We start from the raw sequence: 21422 nt of genomic DNA, 5'->3' as shown, positions 1-21422 counted from the left end.
CCAATCCTGTGCAGGCTCCACAGCCACTGATCCAACTTTCATGAGTTCCCATTAGTTTGGTTTGGTCATCTCTGCAGGTTTTCCCATCATGATCCTGATGCACTTACTCATAGAATGCCTCTTCTCTCTCTGACTGGACTCCTGGTGCTCTCCCTGGTGTTTGGCTGTGGATCTCTGCATCTGCCTCCATTAGTCATTGGAGAAAAGCTCTGTGATGACAGAGTATTCACAGATATGATCACTGGGGCAAGCCAGTTTAGTTCAGGCACCCTTTCTACTATTTCTAGTAGTCTAAGCTGGGGTTGTCCTTGGGGATTCCTGGCAACTTCCTTAGCACTGGGTTTTTCTCTATCCCCATGATATCTTCCTCCATCAAGCTATCTTTCTCATCGCTTTCCCACTCCATCCCTGTTCCAGCTCGACCATCCCATTCCCTTATGTTCTCATTCTCCATGCCCTACCCTCCATTGCCCACCCCTCACCCCCATTTTGCTCATGGAGATCTCATCTATTTCCCCTTCCCAGGGTGATCCATTCATCCCTATTTTGGATCTTCCAGGTTAGTTAGCTTTTCTGGAGTTGTGGGTTTTGTCTGATTATCCTTTGCTTTACTTCTAGTATCCACTTATGAGTGGGTAAATACTAGACAGCTTATGTTGGAGAAGATGTGGAGCAAGGGGAACACTCCTCCACTATTGGTGAGAGTGCAAACTTGTACAGCTACTTTGGAAATCAGTGTGGTGTGTTTTTTTCCAGAAAATTGGGAATCAATCTTCCTCAAGATCCAGCTATACCACTCTTGGGCATATATCCAAGGAATGCTCAATTATACCACAGGCACACATGCTCAGCTATGTTCATAACAGCATTATTCATAATAGCCATAACCTAGAAACAACCTAGATGCCCCTCAACTGAAGAATGGATTAAGAAAATGTGGTACATATACACAATGGAGTACTACTCAGCAAAGAAAAACAATGGCACCATGAAATTTGCAGGAAAAAGGATGGAACTGTTACACTATTATTATACATGTTACACTATTTTTACTGTAACACTTTTATTGTATGAATCTTACTGATCCATGATCATGGGAAATCCTCCCATCTTCTAATATGATTTTTAATTTTTCCTCAAATACTTGAAGTTTTTATCATACAAACCTTTCACTTGCTTAGAGTTACCTCAAGAAATTATATTTTATTTGAGGCAATTGTGAAAGATATTTCTCTGATTTCTTTCTCAGTCTGTTTGTCATTTGCATAGAGAAGACAACTGATTTTCATGAGTTAATTTTGTATCCAGCTACTTTGCTGAAATTGCTTATCAGCTAGAAGAATTTCCTGGTGGAATTTTTCAGGTTACTTATACATACTATCATATCATCTGCAAATAAGGATACTTTGATTTCTTTCTTTCCAATTTGTATCCCTTTGATCTCTTCCAGTTGTGTTACTGTGCTAACTTAGAATTCCAATACTATATTGAGTAGTTATGGAGAAAGTGAACAGCCTTATCTTCTTCCTGATTTAAGTAGAATTGCTTTGAATTCCTTTATGTTTAGGTTGGTATTGGCTATGGCTTTGCAGTAAATTGCCTTTATTATGTTGAGGCATGTCTCTAATCTCTTCAAGATTTTTTATCATGAAGAAGTATTGGATTTTGTTAAAGACCTTTTTTGGATCTAATGAGATAATCATGTGATTTTTGTCTTTCATTTCATTTATGTGGTGGATTACATTTATTAATTTACCTATGTTGAAACCATCCCTACAACTCTAGGATGAAGCATACTTGACCATAGTGGATAATCTTTTTGCTGTGCTTTGGTTTCAGTTTGCAAGTATTTTTGCATCCATGTTTATGACAAAAATTGTGGTTTGTGTATCAGAGTAACTGTGGTTTCATAAATGAATTGGACAATGTTTCTTTTGTTTCTATTTTGTTGAAGAGTTTGAGGAATACTGACATTAACTCTTCTTTGAAAGTGTGGTAGTATTCTACACTAAAACCATGTGTCCCTGGGCTTCTTTTGGTTGGGAGACTCTTAATGAATGCTTCTAATTCACTAGGGGTTATAGTTCTTTTTAAATTACTTATCTCATCTTGATTTAACTTTGGTAAGTGATATATATTGAAAAAATTATCCATTTATTTTAGTTTTTCCAGTTTGGTGTAATGCAGGTTTTTAAAGTATACTTTTATGATTCTCTGGGTTTCCTTGGTGTCTGTTGTTATGTCCCTCTTTTTACTTCTAATTTTGTTAATATGGATCACTCTAATATGGATCTTCTCAGATAGTTACCAAATATTTCACCCAAATACAAAGAATATACCACCTTTTCAGCACCTCATGATTTTCTCCAAAATTGACAGATATTACTTAGACCTAAAACAATCCTCAAATAATACTTTAAAAGTTGAAATAACACCCTGAATCCTATCTGACAGTCATGGCTTTAAGCTGGATTTCAACAACAAACTCTTATCCAGCATCATCCACAAAAGGCTCTGAATTCACTGGCTGACCTTCCTCCAAGTTATGCTACATAGCAGCCCAGGATTAAGAGGACACACCAGGTTGTCCAGGCAATATAAATAAACTGTTTCCACAATTTTAAACATTGGGATCTTCCATAACCCACTCATTCCATAGGTGAGAGAGAGAGAGGGGATGCACATCACATCTTTCCCTAGTAGGGGATGAAAAGACAATACTCTCTGAAACATAGGGTATTGGATGAAGATGCTGAATCTATAGAATTCTTTGCTGATTGGAGGAAACATGTGAAACCATTGCTATAACATGCCAATGGGAACATTGCAAACCACTAAAGAGAAATTCTACTGTATTGGTCTTGGATATACTAGACTTAGTGCCTGGACAGAAGGAGCCAAGGTTAGCCAGTCTTCAGATGTCCCTAAAGCCTGAGGTTTCTTACCACCCTATCTAAGAATTCATGCTGAGCTGTTTCAGAATTTTTACCCTGTTCTCTTTTATGTATCCTGGCAGGTTTCTCTGGAATTCTGAAACTCCTGTTCATGGGCCAGTATCTCAGCTTTATCATAGGCTCTGAGAGCCCAGAGAGTCCCAGTGTTGGAAACAACAGGGTCTGAAAGTGTTTTTCAGGAGGATATAAATGTCCTGGGTTTGATCTCAGTGGGAGCTTGCACTAGTGTGGGTACAGAATGGAAGAGGGAGGAATAGGAGATGGGCACTTAAGGAAACAACACAAAAATAGAAATATCTGATTTAAATGATATCATAGAACAAATGGACTTAACAGCTAACTACATAAAATTCCATCCAAATACTACAGAATACACATTCTTTTCAGTGGCCCCTGGGACTTTCTATAAAATAGGTCATATATTTGGATACAAAACACATTTTGACAAATATAGAAACATTGATAATCTCTCCTATTTTATTACAATGAAATAAAACTACACACCCACAGCAAGAGAAACTATAGAGCACACACAGTCTTATGGAAATTTAAACAGCAGACTTTTTTTTCTATAAAAATATAACTCTTTATTAAATAACATACACAAATATTAACTAGTCATTTATTAAACAGATATGATTTAGAACAAGACTTAAAGAAATACAAATCCTTAGGTACAATTTAATATCTTGTTCATGATGTTTAAGAGTTTAAAAAGAATCACTGATTAAATTCAGCATCCTTATTTTTCTTTGAGAACCCAAATATTTTTAGGCATCCATTCTGAGATTTTTCCCTCTAGTATTTTCGACCTTCAGAAAGTCTCTAACATCGAGAGTTCTAACTATGTACTAACTCACACACTTCCTATGAGGCGCAGTGACTTAGCTCTCCCGGCGGCGGCGGCGGCGGCGGCAGCAGCGGCAGCGGGCGTGCAGAGGAAGTGCATTAGTAGCAGGAGTGTGGCAGAGGCTCCAGCTGTCTGAGCTACCATGGAAAGAGTGAGCACTGTGGCAGGACTAGAAAGCTGGGCTGACTGAGGGCTGCACCTGCAGGGCCCTGCTTACAAGAAGCTGTTTTCTCCTTTTCTCCCCCTCCCCCACCCAGCAGCTCCTTCTGTTTGGTCAGTACCCCCCCCAGCCCCGTCCCCCAACAGCTGAGCCATCAGAACAAAGCGCTCTACAGATTTACTTTTCTCTTGCTCTCTTGAACGTTTCATAATCCTTAAACAACAGACTTTTGAATGATGAATATGTCATTGAAGAAATCAAAAAGGGAAATAAAAATTTGAAGAATCAAATGAAAAAGCAAAGGAAACAAATAAAAAGCAAAAGACAACATACAAAATCCCAAGGGAGATAGATATAGCAATCCATGGGGTGGGCAATTGCAGGCCTATGTCCCTAGGTAGAAGTTTCAAATGTCATACCCTTCCCTATCTGTGGTTTCTCCATCTGTGGGATCCTCTGCACACACCTGCTTAGAGATCAGGAATCTCCAGTGCAGCCTTCTGCAGCCTGCTCCCCACTCCTTCACCCATGCTGTGTCTGTGACAAGCAAGCCACCATGATTTGGGGTCAGGTTTGGGGTGAGGTTTACTGATATTCAGAATGACTTCAGAGTCCATGCTGTGCCTTCCAGAGGAGGGTGCAATAAAAAGGCAAAACAGATGAGGTGGCTTTGCCAGCCTGATAAGCACAGGCTCTCCTCACCACTGCTGGTCACTGCAGGTCTTCTGTGACGCTATCTTGACTGGCCCATAGAGCTCCCACCTATACCTTTTGGGTCCAAATTCCTACAGGTGAGGCCCACAACTGCTTCCTGCTGGGAAACTCAGTACATCCAATAGCAGCATAAACTCAGGCCCAGGAGCTAGCTCAGCTGTTCCCAACCTGTCAGTAGTAACCACTTTGGTGGAGGGGGACATCAAATGACCCTTTCACATGGGTTGCATATCCAGTATCTCATATATCAGATATTTACAATATGATTCATAACATTAGTGAAAGTATAGTTATGAAGCAGTGACATAGGTTTGATCCTGGGTTTGATCTCAGTGGGAGCTTGCATGAGTGTGGGTACAAAATGGAAGAGGGACTTTCATGATTGAGGGTCACTACAACACAAGGAACTGTCTTAAAAGGTCACAGCATTAGGAAGAGTGAGAACCACTGAGCTAGCTGATCACGCCACTGGATCAGCTTCCTGGCTTCTGAAGACTGTGGTCTGTGGGTTTCTGCTTCTCCTCCTGTGTGTTCAGTGTGAGACTCTGAAAGGGGAAGATGGGAACAGGGTCAGAGCTGTCAACCTCTGCAGAGTCAGAAACTGGGAGGGCAAGAGGCAATGGATCAGAGAGGGAGGAGATTATGGGAATGACAGCAGTGAGGGGCAATGCATCCATGAAAGCCCACAGGTGGTCCTGCAGCACACACAGGGTCAGTGATGCCCAAGAACACTCAGCACTGAGGAGCAGAACAGTGTGAGGGGCTCTGACAAGTGCTGGGCCTGGAGGTCAGATAGACCAGGCATATAGTCATGGGCAGAGAGACAGATGGGACATTTCCTTTCTCTGTGTGTGGCATGGTTAGACCTTTATGACTCACCACTTAGGTCAGAGAATTACCCAGGTAACACAAAAAGACTATGGAAAATAACCCTGCCCTATACAGAACTATAACTCTTCAGCCTCACACCACACTGCTGAAATGAGAGGCCCAGGTTCTCTCCCCAATGTGTCTGACCTTGGACAAAGGTATAGCTTGTCTTCTAGGGCAAAAAGAATGTGGTCTGGGCTTGCAACAAAGTCTTTAGGCCCTTATCATAAGCTGAGCCAAGAGAGGACCAGGACAGGGCAAGTGTGCAAACCTTGATGCCTCTTATCCCTAGATATTCTGCTGTGAACTCTGCATAAATTTTTGCCACGCCACCAGTTAGAGTCACTCTAAGGAGGCCACACTTACCTGAGCATGTGACTCTGGTCTGCAATTTGCTGCTCTAATGGTTACTCAGCATTATAGTCAAGAAGCTCTAACCTGCTCCTTCATGGCTGCTCTTCTGAACAGTCTTGTTTCAGGTACCTGGATTCTGAACCACAAACAAATATAAGAAGGCAGAGTTGTACCACATCCTCTTCTATGGCACATAGTGCTGGCTCATTGTCTGTGGCATCAAGGTGACAATATATACAATCTCCAGGATTACTTAAAGATAGGTGTGAGCAGGGTGTGATGGAACATGCCTGACAATCTAGCACTCTTGTTGAGGTAAAGCAAATAGGAGGCTCTCCAACTGAAGTCTGGCAATCTGGCAAGAATCTGATCACACAATAAAATCCTGAGGATGTTCAGACAATGAAGGGTTGCTAGAGCACGTAGACTCATGAGGCCCCATTCCTTCCTCAGCATCTCTAGGTGAGTGATGGATACTGGAGAGGGAAGAGACATTTCCTTTAGTGATATAGCTACCAATAAACCACCCATATTCCTGTAAATAAACCCTCAACCAATTAGTTACTCTAACCAAAATTATTGATGATCAACAACAATTAAAAAGACAATAAAGTGAGACAGGCCCGGCGGCGGAGACAAGCAGATGCAGGTAGGCCTGTGGCGGTGGCCCGCGGAGGTAGACGGGCCCAGCAGCAGCCCGCTGAGGTAGACGGGCCCAACGGAGGCAGCCGACAGGTATATTCAGGCCCGGTGGCAGCCGGCAGAGACATTCCGGCCCAGCGGCGGCCCACAGAGGTAGACAGGCCTGGTGGCGAAGACAAGCAGACGCAGGTAGGCCTGCGGCAGCGGCCCACGGAGGTAGATGGGCCCAGCGGCAGCGGCCGACAGGGACATTCTGTCCCGGTGGCAGCCGGCAGAGACATTCAGGCCCGGTGGTGGCCCCCAGAGGCAGACAGACCCAGCGGCAGCTGACAGGGACAAACAGGCCCGCTGGTGGACCGCAGAGGTAGACAGGCCCAGGGACGGAGACAAGCAGATGCAGCTTGGAACAGGGACACCCCTAACCCCAACATCTGGGGAAGAAGCTATCTCTGTGAGTCAGAACCAGAACGAATCTGAACACTCCATCTGAGGACAACCCAGGGCCCAGCTGCTGATCCTGTGAAACCCAACAACTTGGAGGTGTTGGTGAGACTACCCTGCTCAGCTGAAACCCATCTGGGAGAGGATTCAGATGCCTACAGTTTGAAGTCTGAAGAAACAAGATCAGCTGAGGAGTTGACAAATGAACAAAACGTGACCTGGGAACACAGAAGAAGGCGCTACCCAGACACCAAACCAGATCACCAGAATCATAAGTATATAATTCACCGATTGAAATCAGCTGCCCCTGAAGAAATAGCCCAATAGCACCAATTTAACCAAGAACCCCTACTAAACCAAGACTAAAAATTAGAACAAGAGAGGCACTCTCAGACATAGACACCACCTGCACTGCACAGAGGAAGAGATGAGTAGACGCCAGTGCAAAAATACAGGCAACAACATAAAGATCTATATGGCAACATCAGAACCTAGTGATTCTACACCTGCAAGACCTAAACATACCATGACAGAAGAAACAGAAGAAATCAACCCTAAAAATGACTTTAAGAAGATGATAGAGGCCCTTAAAGAAGAAATAAAACATTCCCTCAATGAGGAAATAAAAACTTTCCTTAAAGAGGAAATGAAAAACTCCCTTAAAGAGGAAATAAAAACTTTCCTTAAAGAGGAAATAAAAAACTCCCTTAAAGAGGAAATAAAAACTTCCCTTAAAGAGGAAATGAAAAACTCCATTAAAGAGGAAATAAAAAACTCCCTTAAAGAAATGGAAGAAAAAACGAACAAAAAATGGGAAGAAATCAAATCAAGCCAAGAAAAAGCAATTAAACAGATGAAAGAAACCTTCCAAGATCTGAAAAATGAATTTGAGACAATAAAGAAAACACATGCTGAGGGAATGCTGGAAATAGAAATCCTGACTAAACGAACAGGAACTACAGAAACAAGCATAACCAACCGATTGCAAGAGATGGAACAGAGAATCTCTGACACTGAAGACACAATAGAGAAAATAGATTCGTCAGTCAAAGAAAACACTAAAGACAAAAAAGTCCTAACACAAAACGTCCAGGAAATTTGGGACACCATGAAAAGACCAAACCTAAGAATAATAGGGATAGAAGAAGGGGAAGAATACCAACTCAAAGGCACAGAAAATATATTCAACAAAATCTTAGAAGAAAACTTTCCTAACCTAAAGAAAGAAATACCTATGAAGATACAAGAAGCTTACAGAACACCGAATAGGCTGGATCCAAAAAAAAAGTCCCCTCGCCACATAATAATCAAAACACTAAACACACAGAACAAAGAAAAAATATTAAGAGCTGCAAAGGAAAAATACCAAGTAACATATAAAGGCAAACCCATCAGAATAACACCAGACTACTCAATAGAGACTATGAAAGCTAGAAGATCATGGACAAACCTCATGCAGACACTAAGAGACCACGGATGCCAACCCAGACTATTATACCCAGCAAAACTCTCAATCACCATAGGCGGAGTAAAAAAATATTCCAGGATAAAACCAGATTTAATCAATACCTGTCCACAAACCCAGCCCTACAGAAAGCACTAGAAGGGAAAATTCAACCCAAAGAAGCTAAACACATCCATGAAAAATCAAGCAATAGATAATCCTACACCAACATACACCACAGAAGGACAACACAACACAACCACAAAAATAGCAGGAATTAACAATCACTGGTCATTAATATCCATCAATATCAATAGTCTCAACTCACCTATAAAAAGACACAGGCTAACAGAATGGATAAGAAAACAGGACCCATCCATATGCTGCATACAAGAAACACACCTTAACTCCAAAGACAGACACTACCTCCGAGTAAAGGGCTGGGAAAAGGTTTTCCAAGCAAATGGACCTAAGAAACAAGCTGGTGTAGCTATCCTAATATCTAATAAAATAGACTTCAAACTAAAATCAATCAAAAGAGACCAGGATGGACATTACATATTCATCACGGGAAAAATCCACCAAGATGAAGTCTCGATTCTAAACATTTATGCTCCAAATACAAAAGCACCCACATTCATAAAAGAAACACTACTAAAGTTTAAAACGCACATAAAACCCCACACATTAGTAGTGGGAGATTTTAACACACCACTCTCACCAAAAGATAGATCTACCAGACTGAAACTTAACAAAGAAATAAAGGACCTAACTGATGTTATGACTCAAATGGACCTAATAGATATCTACAGAATATTCCATCCTAACACAAAAGAATATACCTTCTTCTCAGCACCCCATGGAACCTTCTCAAAAATTGACCACATGCTTGGACACAAAACAAATCTCAACAGATACAAAAAAATTGGAGCCGGGCGGTGGTGGCGCACGCCTTTAATCCCAGCACTCGGGAGGCAGAGGCAGGCAGATCTTTGTGAGTACGAGGCCAGCCTGGTCTCCAAAGCGAGTTCCAGAAAAGGCGCAAAGCTACACAGAGAAACCCTGTCTCGAAAAACCAAAAAAAAAAAAAAAATTGGAATAATCTCCTGTATCTTATCAGACCACCGTGCCTTAAAGTTAGACCTCAATAACAACAAAAATTATAGAAAACCCACAAACTCATGGAAACTGAATAATGCCCACCTGAAACAACAATGGGTCAAGGAAGAAATAAAGACAGAAATTAAAGAGTTCCTAGAATTCAATGAAAATGAAAGTACAACATACCCAAACTTATGGGACACTATGAAAGCAGTGCTAAGAGGAAAATTCATAGCTCTAAATGCACACATAAAGAAGATGGAGCAATCCCATACCAATGAATTAACAGCACAACTGAAAGCTCTAGAACAAAAAGAAACAAACTCACCCAGGAGAAATAGACGCCAGGAAATAATCAAATTGAGGGCTGAAATCAACGAAATAGAAAACAAGAGAACAATACAAAAAAATCAATGAAACAAAGAGTTGGTTCTTTGAAAAAATCAACAAGATAGACAAACCACTAGCCAAATTAACCAAAAGGCAAAGAGAGAGCACCCAAATTCACAAAATCAGAAATGAAAAGGGAGACATAACAACAGACAATGAGGAAATCCAGAGAATCATCAGATCATACTTCAAAAACCTGTACTCCACAAAAACGGAAAACCAGGAAGAAATGGACAATTTTCTGGATAAATACCAAATACCAAAATTAAATCAAGACCAGATAAACCATTTAAATAGACCAATAACCCCTAAAGAAATAGAAACAGTCATCAAAAGTCTCCCAACCAAAAAAAGCCCAGGACCAGATGGTGTCAGTGCAGAATTCTACCAGGCTTTCAAAGAAGAACTAATACCAATCCTCTTCAAAGTGTTCCACACAATAGAAACAGAAGGAACACTACCAAACTCTTTTTATGAGGCTACAATTACCCTGATACCCAAACCACACAAAGATGCAACAAAGAAAGAGAACTACAGACCAATCTCCCTCATGAACATTGATGCAAAAATACTCAACAAAATATTGGCAAACCGAATCCAAGAATACATCAAAACAATCATTCATCACGACCAAGTAGGATTCATCCCAGGGATGCAAGGATGGTTCAACATACGGAAATCAGTCAATGTAATACACCATATAAACAAACTGAAAGAAAAAAAACCACATAATCATCTCCTTAGATGCTGAAAAAGCCTTTGACAAAATCCAACACCCCTTCATGATAAAGGTCTTAGAAAGATTAGGAATACAAGGAACATTTCTAAACATAATAAAAGCAATTTATAGCAAGCCAACAGCAAACATCAAATTAAATGGAGAGAAACTCAAAGCGATACCACTAAATTCAGGAACAAGACAAGGCTGTCCACTCTCCCCATATTTATTCAATATAGTACTAGAAGTTCTAGCTAGAGCAATAAGACAACAAAAGGAGATCAAAGGGATACAAATTGGCAAGGAAGAAGTCAAACTTTCACTATTTGCAGATGATATGATAGTATACATAAGTGACCCCAAAATCTCTACCAGGGAACTCCTACAGCTGATAAACTCCTTCAGTAAAGTGGCAGGATACAAGATCAACTCAAAAAAATCAGTAGCCCTCCTATACACAAATGATAAAAGGGCTGAGAAAGAAATCAGAGAAACATCACCCTTTACAATAGCCACAAATAATATAAAATACCTTGGGATAACACTAACTAAACAAGTGAAAGACCTTTTTGATAAGAACTTTAAATCTCTAAAGAAAGAAATTGAGGAAGATATCAGAAAATGGAAGGATCTCCCATGCTCATGGATAGGTAGGATTAACATAATAAAAATGGCAATCTTACCAAAAGCAATCTACAGATTCAATGCAATCCCCATCAAAATCCCAACACAATTCTTCACAGACTTGGAAAGAAAAATACTCAACTTTATATGGAAAAACAAAAGACCCAGGATAGCTAAAAGAATCCTATACGATAAAGCAACCCTTGGAGGCATCACCATCCCGGACCTCAAACTCTACTATAGAGCTATAGTAATAAAAACAGCTTGGTACTGGTATAAAAACCGACATACGGACCAATGGAATCGAATTGAAGACCCTGACATTAATCCATGCACATATGAACACCTGGTTTTTGACAAAGGAGCAAAAACTATACAATGGAACAAAGAAAGTATCTTCAACAAATGGTGCTGGCATAACTGGATGTCAATATGTAAAAGATTACAAATAGATCCATATCTGTCACCATGCACAAAACTCAAGTCCAAGTGGATCAAAGATCTAAACATAAATCCAGTTACACTAAACTTAATAGAAAAGAAAATAGGAAGCACTCTTGAACGCATTGGCACCGGAGACCATTTCCTAAATAAAACACCAACAGCACAGACCCTGAGCACAACCATTAATAAATGGGACCTCTCGAAACTGAGAAGCTTTTGCAGGGCAAAAGACACAGTCAATAAGACAAAAAGACAGCCAACAGATTGGGAAAAGATCTTCACCAACCCCACATCTGACAGAGGATTGATCTCCACAATATATAAAGAACTCAAGAAACTAGACATCAAAGTACTGAACAATCCAATTAAAAAATGGGCTAAAGAGCTAAACAGAGAATTCACAAAACAAGAACTACAAATGGCTGAAAGACATTTAAAGAAATGCTCAACATCCTTATTCATCAGAGAAATGCAAATCAAAACGACTCTGAGATACCACCTTACACCTGTTAGAATGGCTACGATCAAAAACACCAATGACAACCAATGTTGGAGAGGATGTGGAGCAAAGGGAACACTCCTCCACTGTTGGTGGGAATGTAAACTTGTACAACCACTGTGGAAATCAGTATGGCGGTTTCTCAGAAATTTAGGAATCGAACTACCTCAAGACCCAGCCATCCCACTCTTGGGCATATACCCAAGGAATGCTGATTCATACCATAAAGATACATGCTCAGCTATGTTCATAGCAGCACTATTTGTAATAGCCAGAACCTGGAAACAACCTAGATGCCCATCAACGGAAGAATGGATGAAAAAAATGTGGTACATATTCTCAGCAGAGAAAAACAATGAAAGCATGAAATTTGCAGGCAAATGAATGGAACTAGAAAAAATCATCCTGAGTGAGGTAACCCAAACCCAGAAAGACAGTTATGGTATGTACTCACTCATTGGTCGATTCTAGATATAAAATAAAGAACAATCAAACCACAACCCATAGAACCATAGAGGCTATATATATAGCATGGAGGTCCCTAGGATGACTGTGGCTTATAATAAATTTCAGTTTTACTCAATTATTAAAAAAATAACCAAATGAATGGAAACACATGAACTATGAACCAAAGGCTGAGGGGCCCCCAGCTGGATCAGGCCCTCTGAATAGGTGAGACAGTTGATTGGCTTGATCAGTTTGGGAGGCAACTAGGCAGTGGGACCAAGTCCTGTGCTCATTGCATGAGTTGGCTGTTTGAAACCTGGAACTTATGCAGGGACACTTGGTTTAGTCTAGGAGGAAGGGACTGGACCTCCCTGGACTGAGTCTACCAAGTTGATCACAGTCCTCTGGGGAGGACTTGTCCTGGAGGAGGTGGGAATGGAGGGTGGGCTGGGGGTAAAGGGAGGGCATGGGAGGGGGGAAAATAGGGGAACCCATGGCTGATATGTAGAACTGAATGGTATTGTAAAATAAAAAATATATATAATAAAATAAAATAAAAGACAATAAACTAGGAGGGACTAATTGAGAGTAGAAAGAGGAAGAGGAAAAATGAGAGTAACAGAGGAATAGACATGAGCAAAGGCCCCATTCAGCCTCATCATGTGTATGAAAACGTCATCATGAAAACCGTTATTATGTGTCATCAGTACACACTGAGAGAAAACTCAAGAGAAAAAAGAACTCCAACACAATAATGTTTGCTGTGAAGATTATCTACATCAAGGCAACATTCCTTTTATAGAGAGATGTTTTAAAAAAGGAGTACTATAAGAGATTTTAGCGCACTGCATTCCTAAGCATCTCAGCTTTATTCCTCTGCAAGCTACAAGGCTCTAGGAACCTCACAAGGAAGACATTGAACCTTGTATACAGTACCAGATCCCTGGTGAACTTCTATCCAGTGCACATCTGCAACATGATCCCATTCACCAACACAGAACAGATTTCTTAGCATGTAACTCCAGAAGCCTCCAAAGTCAGATGTATGGCTATTGTAAAGGGGATGTTCTCTTGAGAAGACAACACCCTTGCTTGAGTTTGTCTTTTCCTCTCCTTGAGTGTACCTCTTTAACCGTGTGGTGCAAACATGCAAATATCTGTTCTTTCAAATGCCAACTCTGAAGGAAATAGACTGCTAAAGAGAGGAGACTCTTTAATCTGTTGAGCTGTGTGAAAATCACACATAGATTTCTAGGCATGCAGCTCTCCTGAGTCATCATTCAGACTGGGCTGACCTTTGAGTTATTCATGCTCTTGTAAACAACCTCTCACCCTGATAGCACACCATGATAAACCCATTGGTCACCCAAGGGAAAAAAAGAATGCCAGATGTGCTCCATAGAAATAAACAAAAGCATTAAGAGGATAAATGTGTGCACATATATTTGGTTTTCACATATTGGTCACAATCTAACCCCTTCATGAGCTGGTCTCATCCACCCTCAGACTGAAAGGACATCATTCCACTAAATTCCATTTCAGGGGAATCTGCTCTTGGAGGATCAAGCATCATGTTTGTGCCAGACTCCAAGTAGGACCACTTTACTATGTTTTGTCTGTTGCTGTAACAATGTTAGGCATCAGTGGTGGATTCAGTGAGCTTCATGGTCAGAAATACTTACCAGCAAGGCATCTCATATAGGCAGCAAGTCACTGAGGACAGGGGGTGAGCTTTTGACCTTGGGAAGATATAGGCAAAAGCCTCTGATGCCTGTATATGCTGCTGCTCTGGCCTTATCCACATCAGTTGACACAAAAGATGTTCAGCCATGAGGATCAGACAGGGGAAGACATCTCAGAAACACCACACTGATTTGAAGCTTAGGTCTGCCTAATTCTACATTATCAAAACAAGATGCTCTATGAGGTGAAGTGCCATGGAGGTGGGAGCTTGAAAAGATGAAAAACCCAGAAGGGCAAGAAGGTCTTTACTGGAAACCTCCATGAACCTTAAGGCATGAATCAGGGCTACCTAAGGTATACATAGTATCCGAAGAATGTTCCAGTATGTGGCAGAGAATATGCCCACCATCAACTTCACTCAAGTCAGAACATGTACATCATAAGTTTATTAGGGTCATTAGATGAAAATGGTGATTCTTGCATGTTCTACCCTGGACACCATGGGGGGGGGGGTAGACAGGATACAGCACAGCCTGACTGAAGTGCTGGGAGAGGGAAGAGCAATTCCTCTGAGTGCAGGAGGATGGCTGCCTGATGCTTCCACTGCAGTCTGAAGGCAATAGTGAGCTCCTCCTGCAAACATCCCTGTGTGTGCTTAGGGGGCTCACAGGACACTTTAGAATTTCAATAGCCATATTATTTTTGAAGAGCTTCATTATAAAATGGTACACATATAATCAAATACATTTATTTATCTTCATACTTTTGTTATTTTGAGCAAATGCATGAGACATTGTAACCATGTCCATTTCAAGTGAGAGAATGTTTCTGTCACTCAAAACAGTTCCATCTCACCCCTTTACATTGACTATTATCCTGAGCCATATTTCCTGGCAGCCAACTAACTGTTTTCTGGTCCTGAGGTTTGTAAAAGGACCATAAATTAGACATTGTAAAGGTCTGTGTATACTGTCATTGAAATGGAATTATTTGCCTGAGCCACAAAGGTGCTTGACCTATCTCATGGATTCTTCCACTGTGATATAAGGTAGAGCAGGGAGATTCTAATGCCCATTTTCATCTGTGTCTTCCCTAAGATTGTCTGCACAGTGAGTGCCCTATAGCCCTGTCCTGACCTGCTGACTCTCTGTTCATCTTGTGAGCTCCTGGCTCTGCCTGCAGTGTGAGGAAAAGAAGGACCATAGAGGTGTCTGGGGAAGTGCCATGTTCCAGGGAACTGCTGAGGAACATAAACACACAGGTCTGCCTTACAGAGGTTGAGTGTTCTCTTTGGCCAACGAAATTGTACCTCATGTCTTCATTGTGTTTAGAATCATGAGAGGAGGTGGGATGGCTCTTCTGTCTCTTGCTTTTCAACTTGGGGTAGTAGAACAGTTTCATACTGGCCACAATACTCAGTGTACACTATGAGATTTGTTGGGAGTGCACACTGACTGGGAATGTTGGAAAAACTTATTGTCCCTTACTGGAAGAATGATCCAGTCCCTCCCTACATAATTCTTGTACAGTTGCTGTTCAACATGTCTGGATATGAGCAGACTGACTCAGACTCTCTGGTTACTGCCTTGGAGGCAACAGAGAAGAGAGGATTCTGTCTTTTATTGAATAATGGTTTTGTGAGGAAAGGGGACCGATGGGTATGGAGTAAAGAGGCCTTACTACTCTGAACTAGTTACCTCATTTCCATGACCTTTTGACATTAAAGTCTTGAAAACAATATTTGGAATCAAAATCAGCTACACTAAGTGTGAAATCTCTTGAGATGGACATGAGAATCATGAGTAAATTAATAAATACGGGGGGGGGAGGAATTAACATTTTAGATATAGAAAAAACAAAAGTGAGGTCTGAAACACGATTTTATTCCCTCACTTTGAATGGCCTCAGGTCTTCAAGGTCATCCCTGAGTTTGGTGACCTGATGATGGAGGAGGCCATGAAGCACTGCAGATGCCCTTACCCTCCACATTCTACTCCTTGGCCCCCAAAGGCTTGTGGCCATGACATAATGCAAAAATGCATTAGGTCCAACTTCAAAAGTCCAAACAATCTATCAGTCTTAACAATGTTTTAAAATCCAAAGTTCAAAGTGTCTTCTGAGAATCATGCAATCTTTTAACTGTAATCCCTATAAAATAAAATTAAAAATTCACAAACTTCCAACATATAATGGAACAGGACATATATTACCATTCAAAAATATATGGAAGGAAGCATACTAAGGAAATACTGGAAGAAAGCAACACCAAAATCCAGCTGGGCAAACTCCAAACTCTGCATCTCCACGTCTGATTTCAGAATGCTTTCCAGATCTCCAATTCCATACAGTTTTGTTGATTGCAACACACTTCTTTCTTGTGGGCTGGTTCCATTCCCTGTTAGCAGCTTTCTCTGCAGATATACTGTATCTCTGGCACATCCAACATATTGGAATCTCCAGGCAATCAAGGCTTCAACTTCTCAAGTTCATGAAATGGCCTCTCTGGGCCTCCGTTCAGGAACACTCCTGATACATGCCTGGCCTCACAAGTCTGTCTGTGATGTGTAGTCTGCCACACATTTTTGATAAACAGTTAAAGCTTCTAACAGAACAACTTTGCCAGACTCCTGAGTCAGAGATCAGTCCTGTAGGGGGTCTAAAGATCTTTTGCTATGGTGTGTGTCAAGGGTGTGAGGTGGGAGAGGGAGGAATGCACATGTGTGTCTATCAGAAGACATCCTTGCCCCTGGCACCATGACTGATGGCTTCTCCTTGTATAGAAGTATCTTCTTCTTTTCCACAACTCCTACTGAACAACAGTAACTCTTCTTTACATTCCATAGGATGAATTTTCATTTAGTTTCAACTCTTGGACCTCTCTTTGTTAGCATGTGTGTTTAAACTTCTCATGCCTACCAATTCAGCCTGTCTTTTATTTTGTCATTGACAATGAGGCCAAAATATCTTCAATATGCCTTTTGTTTCTTTCTCCAAAGCATTTTCTCTGTTATTAAAGAGGGTGCGTCCTGTCTCCTTTAGATCCTGGGGCCTCATGCTACTTTTATCTCTGACCAACTTTTCCTCTTTGTTCACCACTTTACACAGGCAAAGTCCCCTTGTTCCAATCACTGCACTGAATACCAGCCATAAGGCACCATGACCTCTGCATGAAAGTAGAAACTCCTGTGTTCTCTGTCCTGGACACCAGGGCACAGATGAGGGGAATGCTAAGCAGAGGCTCAGCAACTGAGCTCATGGATACCATCCCCCATCTCAAGAATCCCTCCATGCCCTCCTGCACTGCTTTCTGTTGCTGTGGTTTAGGAACACTGTAGCTCTTCCTATCATGTCCTATAAGAGGAACCACTGGACAAGAGCTGCCATCCAGCATAATGTCCTTGAGATTCCCTCCTCTCATTGCAGAGTCTCAGCTCCATTTACACCTTAATAGCTGCAGCCCGAGTCACTTCATGTTAAGACTCTTCTTTGGTGGGGAGAAATCATGTTTCTTGACTCACTAAGTAGCCCAGGCTGGAGTCACACTCATCCTCTTCCTCCATAAGCAGATGGCCACCTAACACAACTATACTGAAGATCAGCAAAGTCCCAGTTCAGGTTAGGATGGGAAGCACTTGCACACAAGTTTAGAGGGGATAAGAAATTATGCTATTGTTTTGGAAGACAGATTAGCACAGTCTTTCTAAGTTAAACAATCACAGGATTGTCATAAACTCCTAAGTTCATTGCTTTCACTTTCATTCAGAAGTATCTGAAGCATGTGGGCACACAAAGTTATGCTTGAAGTTAGCCATAAGGGTTTCATTAAAACGTTTAGTGTACACATCTTTCATCTCAGCATTCAGAGGCTGAGCCCGGAGTGTTAGAGTCCTAGGCCATCATGACTACATTTCAAGACATTATCTAAATGTAAAGTACAGAAACCAATCCACTTGGCCTTTGAGCTAAACTTGATCTATATTCGTGAGAAGCAAGATTGTTAATGCTCATAGGACTCTGGATTCTGGGCCTACTAGTAGATGTGGGATATGAATGTTTTTTAAATACCTAATTGGATGCAGTGAGTGAGTTTAGGTGTTTTATAACATGAGGGAGAGAGAGAGAGAGAGAGAGAGAGAGAGAGAGAGAGAGAGAGAGAGAGAGAGAGAGAATTGGGTGGAAATTTAGGAGGAATTGGTCTAGAAAGGGGAGTAAACATGATTTAAATATGTTAATTTGAATATGAAATTATCAAAGATAAAAATATACTTCCTGGATAAATAGTTGAGAGATAGAGCCCTTGTCTCACAAGTATAAGAGCCTGGATTCAATATCCTGTCTTCACTTCAGATGTTTGGGAAAATTGATACATCAGAGGTGATTGGATTTCAAAATGCCATGTACATCTGTTAATAAGCCTTAAGTATTCTCATCTATATAAGTAGCTTGTAAAACATTTGATTTGCCACAGCCCTGGTATCTTATAAATTATGTGACCATAACAAAAATCATCATAAGCTGCAAGTCAGGTCTATGGCAGAGACATGTGGCCTGGCTACTTGGAAGACTAAGGCAGGTGGAATATATGAGCTCAAGAGTTAAAGGTCAGCCTGTAACATACACACACACTGCACAAAATTGCATATATGCATAGACTGATACATGTAACATGCATACATTGAGTTGGTATATATTATAACCTATGTGGCTTATAACCAATAGGAATTTGTTCACAATTTTGAAGACAAAGAATTCCAAAATTAAGATATCATCAGATATGCTATAAATTGAGGGCTAGCTTTCTTATCCAAAGATTGTTCTTTTTGGTTACACTGTGCTGATGGAACAAAGAATGATGCCCATGATAGGAGCTTCCTAGTGGCCAGACTCTTAATATCCTCATTTTAGAGTTCATGTTTGAGCTGACCTGATAATAGATGCCACAGTGGTCAGATACAGAATGGAAAAGGCATGCTGGTAATTCAGGTAGGCTATATCAACAGGAGTAGATTTGCTGAGTGCCAACACAAGTGTGTTTAACTTTTGAAGAAAATTCCAACCTGTCTTTCAACATGACTACACCATTTTGCATTTCCTCTGGGCATGCATGAGTGAGCATGCCAGTGACTCCCTGTCTTTGCCACCACTGAGTGTGTGCATATGTAGTAGTATCTCCATGAAGAGAGTTCCGAAGACTTTAATCCACTTCCCTCTTCCTGCCTACAAATGAAAGGTTCCAGACCACTCCCTCCACCACACACACAGAATTTGAGAGTCTTCTTCATTCTACATGTTCACTATGGTCTCCACCATCATCAATGAAGGACCTCTGAATGATGGTGAACTGGGTGAGAGAACACAAAGGGCTGTTACCCTATGTCATGCTACACAGCAGCAAAGGATTAAGAGGGCCCACCAGACTTTCTTGGTAATGTAAAGAAGCTACTTCCACGTCTTTAAGCGTGGAAGAATTAGGTGGAGTGGTCCTTTCAGTTCCCAAAGCTCAGATGTTCACCAGAAAGGGAGTTGAAGACAAAGAGAACATCTGCATAGATAGGGCCTGAACACACAGAGGGTATGGAGGGGAGACACTAAATCTATAGCATTTATGAATGGGATGATTTTTTATATTCCACATTACAAACACCAGGGAGCAGAAGAAAGACAAGACTATCTTTTAGCCTTGGATCAGTAGATGGTCATAGAAGAGCCCTTCCTTTGAGTCTAGGAGGACAGTTGCCAGATAGTTTTACTGGGAACTTGAGCTCCTGCTGCACCCATGCATCTGTGAGGTCTCCATTTCTGCTGACATACAAGACATGTCAACAAATGGTCTTTAGAATTTCAGTAGCTGTGTCATTTTTAAAAAATGTCTGATGTTAAATGATTTCTATGCAACCAAATTTGCCTACTTACCAGCATAGATGGGCAAATTTTGCATAAAAATATGAGCTATGCAATCATTTTCACATAAGTATGAGTCTCCTACTTTGACCTGAAGAAGTTCCCTTGAGCTCCTCTCGTCAGTCATTGCCTGGTCTCTGCTCCAGGGCAACCACTTTCTGATGGTTCTGTTTGAAAACTGCATATAATTTAGAAACATCAGAGTCCTAGTGATCCTATCTCAGAAAAGGATTCCTATGTGACTGGTCCTGTTACTGAGTAAGAGGTCCTGAAGATTCAAGTGTGCTCTATTTGGTTAACAGTGTCATTCCATATATGTACACAACATATTTTACCCAATTCCTAGTTGATGCACACCTGAGTGACCTCATTTTGAACACTTTTATTGAAGCTCTTATGAACTTTGGAAGTATGAGTTTTTGTGATTGGTGTTTTCAATTCCTTGAACTAAAGACCTGGGAGTAGAACTACTCAATCACATGATAGATGTGTTTAACTTTTAAAAGAGCTGTCTAACTGATGTCTATAATGACCATATCTTTTTAAATCTCCTCCAGTGATATATGATAGTACCAGTAGCTCCATGTCTTTGCCAACACTTGGCTTTATGGGTTGTAAATCTAGTTATATTAAACAGGAATATAGTAGTATCTTATTGAAGGAATTTTCATATACTTGAGTCTTTACATTCTACTTTCACTATCTATCTATCTATCTATCTATCTATCTATCTATCTATCTATCTATCTCATCTCATCTCTTTTTCTACCTATCTTGCTCTCCCTACTCACTCCCTGCCTCCCTCCACAGAACAGAACCTTAGTATCTTCTTCATTTCACATTTTCACTGTGGCCACTTCCATCGTCAATATGGGGTATCTGAGCAATAGTGCACTGAGTAGCAGAGCACATAGGGATTTCCTTAGCTGAGGTACAAACATGTCTGGGATTAAGAAGCACAGGGATGCCCAGGGTCCATTGAGAATCTAGTTTCTTCATCACAAGATTCGAGGAACTGGCAACTTCTCAGCTCTCATGATCCAGCTCTTCCTTTGGTTGAAAACTTGGAGTAGAGAGAACACCGGCTAAGAAAGGCTAGGAACACAGAAAGGACAATAGTGCATTGGTGGGGTGACACTGAATCAAAGGAACCCCCGTTGACTGGAGGAGACAGGAAAAGCTGAGC

This window comes from Peromyscus maniculatus, chromosome 5, assembly GCF_049852395.1.
Source record: "Peromyscus maniculatus bairdii isolate BWxNUB_F1_BW_parent chromosome 5, HU_Pman_BW_mat_3.1, whole genome shotgun sequence".
NCBI classification, from domain to species: Eukaryota; Metazoa; Chordata; class Mammalia; order Rodentia; family Cricetidae; genus Peromyscus; species Peromyscus maniculatus.
This window is presented reverse-complemented; position numbering follows the sequence as displayed.